At 37.8% G+C, this 6,000-nt stretch overlaps 1 protein-coding gene across 1 annotated transcript in view; it reads right to left on the bottom strand.

Moving 5' to 3' along the window:
- LOC101848507 (E3 ubiquitin-protein ligase XIAP) overlaps positions 1-6,000 on the bottom strand; it is a 36,700-nt gene that overhangs the window by 15,133 nt on the left and 15,567 nt on the right. The gene's annotated exons all lie outside the window — the stretch shown is intronic.

The following is a 6,000-nucleotide window of genomic DNA, read 5'->3' as shown; positions in this document are numbered from 1 at the left end:
TACGTGTGCACTCAGGGTGAGTAAAAAATGCCCTATTTTTAGTATTATTATCTTTCTATGAAGAGATATATAAGATGCACACATCAATCTACTTGCTCATGCAGCTTGACCAACTTATTTCCCTGCCATATGCATAAAGTTTTCAGAAGAAAACATATTTTTCCATGAGTAGTGGTTGATTTAAAAAGTCCTCATGCAAACAACCCCACCTTTTGGCAAAAAAAGCTCTCCTATAAAAAAATGTCGGTCGCGCTTAGGGGGTTTGGAGCACGACAGCAACGATTCAGAGCTCTTTACATCAATAACTAATGAAGATGAGACCCACCTGAGTAGAAGAAACCTGCATCTGCCATCACATCAGGGGGAAACATTCCTTTCAGAACCTTTGGCCACAAACTAAATGTACCGGATCTGTCTGATGAACTCTCAAATTCAGGGTACATGACACTATACTTAGTTGAAGAAAAACATTCATTAATGTCCACAAAATGTTTCGAACGTTCTTTCTCCAGAATACTCCTCTGCTCTTCACTCGCAATATTTCCCATGTCAAAGTGACACACAAAAGGACACTCAGGTGACTTTTCCTTGTGCACATATCCAATGTCAACACACACGTCAAACTCCAACTGGAGTCCACAGAAAACACACTGGGCTCGGAGGATAGAGATCATGATGAAGCCATCCCTTGACCATTTTGCCGCCTCAACTGAGCTTGGTAAACTGTAAGTAGTCAGTCGAAGACTTTCAAACAACATTGGATACCCACCAGCAAGGGGTTTAAAGGGATGTAAAATAGGTTGACGTCTGCCATATTTGGCTAATCTGTTGGATTGATTCGAAAACAATTTCCTTTTCAGAGTTTCTCTATTGCTTGTGTCACATGAGTTACATATTGAAAATATAGTTCCTGCCTCCTGTATGTGTGCTTTCTCAATTGTTTCATTGAAAACAGAGGGTGATATTGTTTCACTATCGCCAACAACATTGACAAAATGAGAAGGGGTGCTGGGTTCCGAGTTTAGAAATGGACAGTTTGGACTTCTGGTTCTGTGGACAGCAAGGGGCGATTCCCCTGACCAACCACTGTGTTTAATACTGCAAGAACGACATACTAACTCATCTGATGAGATTGGAACATTGCCTGCACGTTCCCAGCCAGCTTCAGCAAACTTCACTGGAGTGTTGGAGAGTGAACTGACAAAGTTTTGCGGCAGTGGAGGATGAAAGGTGCGAAGTCTTTCCATGTATGAATTTGACGCCATGCTTCCCAGGACTCCAGTTGTATCACAATAAAAGAACTATATTCTCATTCATCAAGAAACTAACAAGCTTTCCCAAGAATTTAAACAAATATTTTTGTTATAATAATGTGGTTTTCACCAGTTGTTTATAATTTCCAGAGTGATAGCTGCAAGCCCCGGAAGTACAAACGTTTTCGCGCAACTTACTTCCCTTGGTTCTAAAAATAGCGACAGGTAATCCCCATTGACTGTCCAGACCAGCTGATGAAGAGCAAAACGTTCAACGTTGGTGGAAGTCACCGAGTACAGATGTATCTACCCTGACCTTAGGAGCTATGATCTTACTGTAGATACATACTATGAACTCTTATTCTGACCTCATCAGCTTTTTTCAGCTCATTTCCTACCCGTACTTCATCCTCATCTCTTTTCTCGAGATCACATCACTTTTCTTCTTCTGATCTCAGCTTTTCTTTTCTCATGCCAAATTTGTTCATGGTTTTTTTTTTCTTCTTAATATTAGGCTCGAACGTACTGTTCTAAATTGTGCCACCCTTTTCCAATCTGCCTCACATTTGTCTTGGACTTTTTTTTCGACAAACCTGGTGCACTGCTCCTCCTTTTCTCATGGTCTCCCCTCTTTGACTTTCTCAACTTCCCCATCTTTTCCTTATACTGAAATGTTAAACTCTATTAAATAAAATAGAAAAAACTTTTCTCAGTCACATCACCTTTTTCACCCGTTTCTGCTTCACAAACCGTTTTTCAACTGCCTTGTCTTCCTAATTCCCAACTGTTTCACTTTTCTACCCATCTCCTCTGTCTCACCCACCCCCAACTTCTCCGCCCCCACAACTTCTCCACCCACCTCATTCAACACTTCACCTTTTTTTAATATATATATTATGTCTCAACTGTCTTTTCCTCACATATCTCGGCGAATACTAAACATGAGACTGAATATCACAAAGCACAATGACATTATTTGAGCAACACATTCAAGAATTATATTAAACACTTTTTATTGTATACCTTTCAAAAAAACAACAGCCGGGCACTATTTCTAATAAAATTGTTATTCATAAAGATTCATCGCAAGAAAAAAAGTGGCATATCATACAAAAAAGCAAAAAGAAAAAAAAGTGCTAAAAATTTTTTTATGCGAACACTTCTAGGTACTATTATGATAGTATCAGGTCTTGGAACACTGAACATATAATGCGCTTGGAACACAAAACAAAATCTTCTAAAATAACTTCTTTCCACTGTGGGAACTTTGCAACCTGTACAGCCCAGCCCCAAAAGAAGAAAGTTATTAATGCTTTTTTTCTCCCTGAATGCCTTCACTCTCCTGTAGTGCATGTAGCTAAGAACATCAACTTCTCGATACCAAGTAAAAATGGAAAGGATGTCAAACAGCAAGCAGTGTTGGAAATGCAGACTAAGGTGGAACCTTTCAAGATAGTCTAAAGGATACTAATCCTATGTCTATGCCAAACAGATGGAAAACAAGATTGTTCTTCTGCGAAGCCTCACATAAAACTCTTGATACAAACTGATGTTTCAAATTTTCATTCAAGATAATTCGTATTGAAAAAAATTACAGAAAAATAACAAATTCTTTAAATTTAAGAAACTGTTTCAGCTTGAATATCGTCTATATTTGAACAAAACAGAAAATCAACATAACCCTTTAAGACGTCCCCCCCCCCCCCCCCACCCTCCTCTCCCCTCACTTATAAATAGGACCTGTGCACTTGAAATCCCTTTCGCCAGCTGTAAATTTTGCACCATTGCACCATAAAGCTTATGTTTGGTGCACAAAATGTGATCAGGTCCAAACGGTTAATGAATGATAATAAATGACAGTGAAGTGCATATTTAAAGGGAAAACAAAAAACGCTGCCCCTTTTCATGCCACAATAGAACATCATGTAAATATTATATTTCATTTGTTCAGAAAAAGTTTTCAAAAAACAAAATAAAATTGGCTGCCTTATTCATGTTGTAGAAGTAGAACTAGTAGAAGAGAGAGGAATTGGCTTCAGATCAGGGCTCCAAGTGATGGTCAGTTTGTATGAGAATGTCTAGCTGCCTGTCACAGAGTTGTCACTTTCCACTTGAAGAACAAACTTTCAGTTACAAAAAAGACTGCCACATTAACACATTATTGCCCCAAAAATGTGACCATAACACATAAAATGAAAAATAAAGCATGTTAAGCACAGATCAGATGAAGAAAAAATAAGCTGACACCAACAACTTCTTTACATTTGTGAGACAATTCTAGGACCACATTAAAAGTACTCCAGTACTGTGTCGGTCAGTACACTTCTTGCTTTTCAAATCAATAATCTTTCCTCAAAGAAAAGATCAATTGTGTCACAACGTGGTGGAATCAGGAACTCGTCAATTTTTGGTCATGTGAAGTTATTGGTATCATCTTAAAAGGTTGTTTGTTTGTCTTGCTTTGGATGAAAAAAATATCCAGTTATCTTGAATATACATTGTGATATTTGCGATTGAAGGAGGTAAGGGTCCCCTGGTTTCAGAGGTAAATTTAGTGGAAAATGGCCGCTATAGAAGACATTTCTATTTTGTATCTATTTATCTTTGGCCGTATAGCGTCATTTTTGTAATTTTCTGAGGTGATTTTTGAAGGACTATTCACAGTGACTGGAACTATTTCTTCACAGTATTTGGACTGTAAATTGTGCTGTGATGTGTTTTTAACTGCATTATAGTTGTGTTGTAACTTTATCTCTTGTTTGTTTCTGCATTTTTTCACTGTCAACTTAGAGGGAAATTTTTTTGGGGGGATCTCATACACCATATTTGTAGGGGTCCTGGCAAGTTAAGGAATATATCCAGGCAAACTGGGTTAGATCTAAGGCAAACTCCAAATGTTGAAATGTTGAATGGGTAGACAGTGAAAACAGACTTTAAAAATATCAAAAGGGAAGAAAATGGGAGACTTTAAAAGTCGACCCAAAATCGTGCGTCCCAGGGTGCAAAACTGGTCCAAACCTGCGTCCCGAATGAGTTAATGGACATCAAAGATGTTGAGCCAAAAAATAAAAATTCAATGAAAATTACCAAATCTGCGGAAAAATGCCAGTTTCTTCACTTTCATTATTTTGACGAGCGCATGATTTCACAAGGCTGCCTCACAATTTCAACCCCCCCCCCCCTCACACACACTTTTTTTAAAAAGCAAAAAAATCTTTGAAAGATGGAAAAATATAAACAGTTTAAGGAATCCTTACAGTATATAGAATCGGGAGCCAGCATCTATCTACATGTACTGGAAGGTAAACAAACCAAACTAAAATCCTATCCGTGATCTGATATTATCTGTTCCATTATCTTATGAAAACTGAGACACATCTGCTTTCAGCACCTCCTATCCTGCGTAGGATCTTTACTAATTATGATATCTATTCTTGCTGCACAATGAGCAGTCTGTTTATTAAAATTTCATCTACATTTTTTCTAAACTTAACCCATTCAGAGCTTTTTCTACAAGCAACGTCAAATAACACAGACAGAATACAGTTCACAATAAAGAGGATCAATATGACCGCCCAAAAAGCTCGTCTTGAAAATGTCATAAAATGGGGAAGGGAGCTGCAAAAGTGCATAATATGGCATGCCCACTAAAGAAAACTTACTAAAAGGTGCCAAATAACTCCTAACATTCCTGGAAAATGACTTCTAAGGTTCCTACTCATACAGCAAGTAAGGCGCACATACTTTTTTAAAGAGTCCATTTTTTTAAAAGTTCAGACGGAAAAACTAAAGATTAAAAATTTGCATCCTGTTTTGTGTCTTTTACCGTCTCTAATCGTCGGTACTTCTACCCTTCTTGTGTTGCCCCCCCCCCTTCCAAAAAAACCCCCAACAACCCCCACCCCCCTCAACATCAGATCAAACAAGAATACTGTATAATGCTTTATATACAAATGCAATCATGTATGATGTCCGTATATACATTTTATCAACAAAAACATCTGGTGTAGAGGAATAACAACAGTAACAGGAGGAGAGGAGAAACAAGACAAAAACCAGCAGTGAGAAAGAAACATTATCAAAGAAAGTAACAGTGAGGGAGAAACAGTGAAGAAGAGTACCTGTGACTTATCTAAAACAAGAACATCAAAATGAAAAGAGTAAAGCCAGAACCTAAAGATGGTAAAATAGATGAAACAAAGAGTGCGTTCTCTACAAGTCTCTCCTGTTAACCTTTCTCTGCTCCTACAAACAGTCAATGGAAGCAAAAATGTTTGTTCTGGTTTAACATGAGGGCAAATGAACCTACACAAGATGGGGAATAGCAAAAGGACAAATTAAGAGAAGTGCGTCAAGTACAAGTTTTACACAAGATGGGAAATAGCAAAAGGACAAATTAAGAGAAGTGCGTCAAGTACAAGTAAAATTAATAATGAACACTTCAACCGCATCTGTTATTGCGATGTATTGTAATTGTAAGTTTTCTTACAATCAACACTATTTAGATCATTTAGGAGATGGGTAGCTTTGACCCTGCCTGTTAGGGTCAGCCAGGGCTGAGAGGGATACAACGTCATTGCAGACAGACGGAAATACTTGAAAAAAACCCATCCCCAAGCGGGAATCAAACTCACATTTGCTGCAAGCAAAGGCAAACTGCTACAACACAGATGTTGCCAAAAAAAATAAATTAAAATTAACAACTATGCATATCCAAAAACGAAAATCATAAGTATTTATATATGTT

The sequence above is a fragment of the Aplysia californica genome, unplaced genomic scaffold (genome assembly GCF_000002075.1).
Source record: "Aplysia californica isolate F4 #8 unplaced genomic scaffold, AplCal3.0 scaffold00098, whole genome shotgun sequence".
Taxonomy (NCBI): Eukaryota; Metazoa; Mollusca; class Gastropoda; order Aplysiida; family Aplysiidae; genus Aplysia; species Aplysia californica.
Note: the sequence above shows the minus strand (reverse complement) of the source record. Positions and strands in the feature narration are given on the sequence as shown.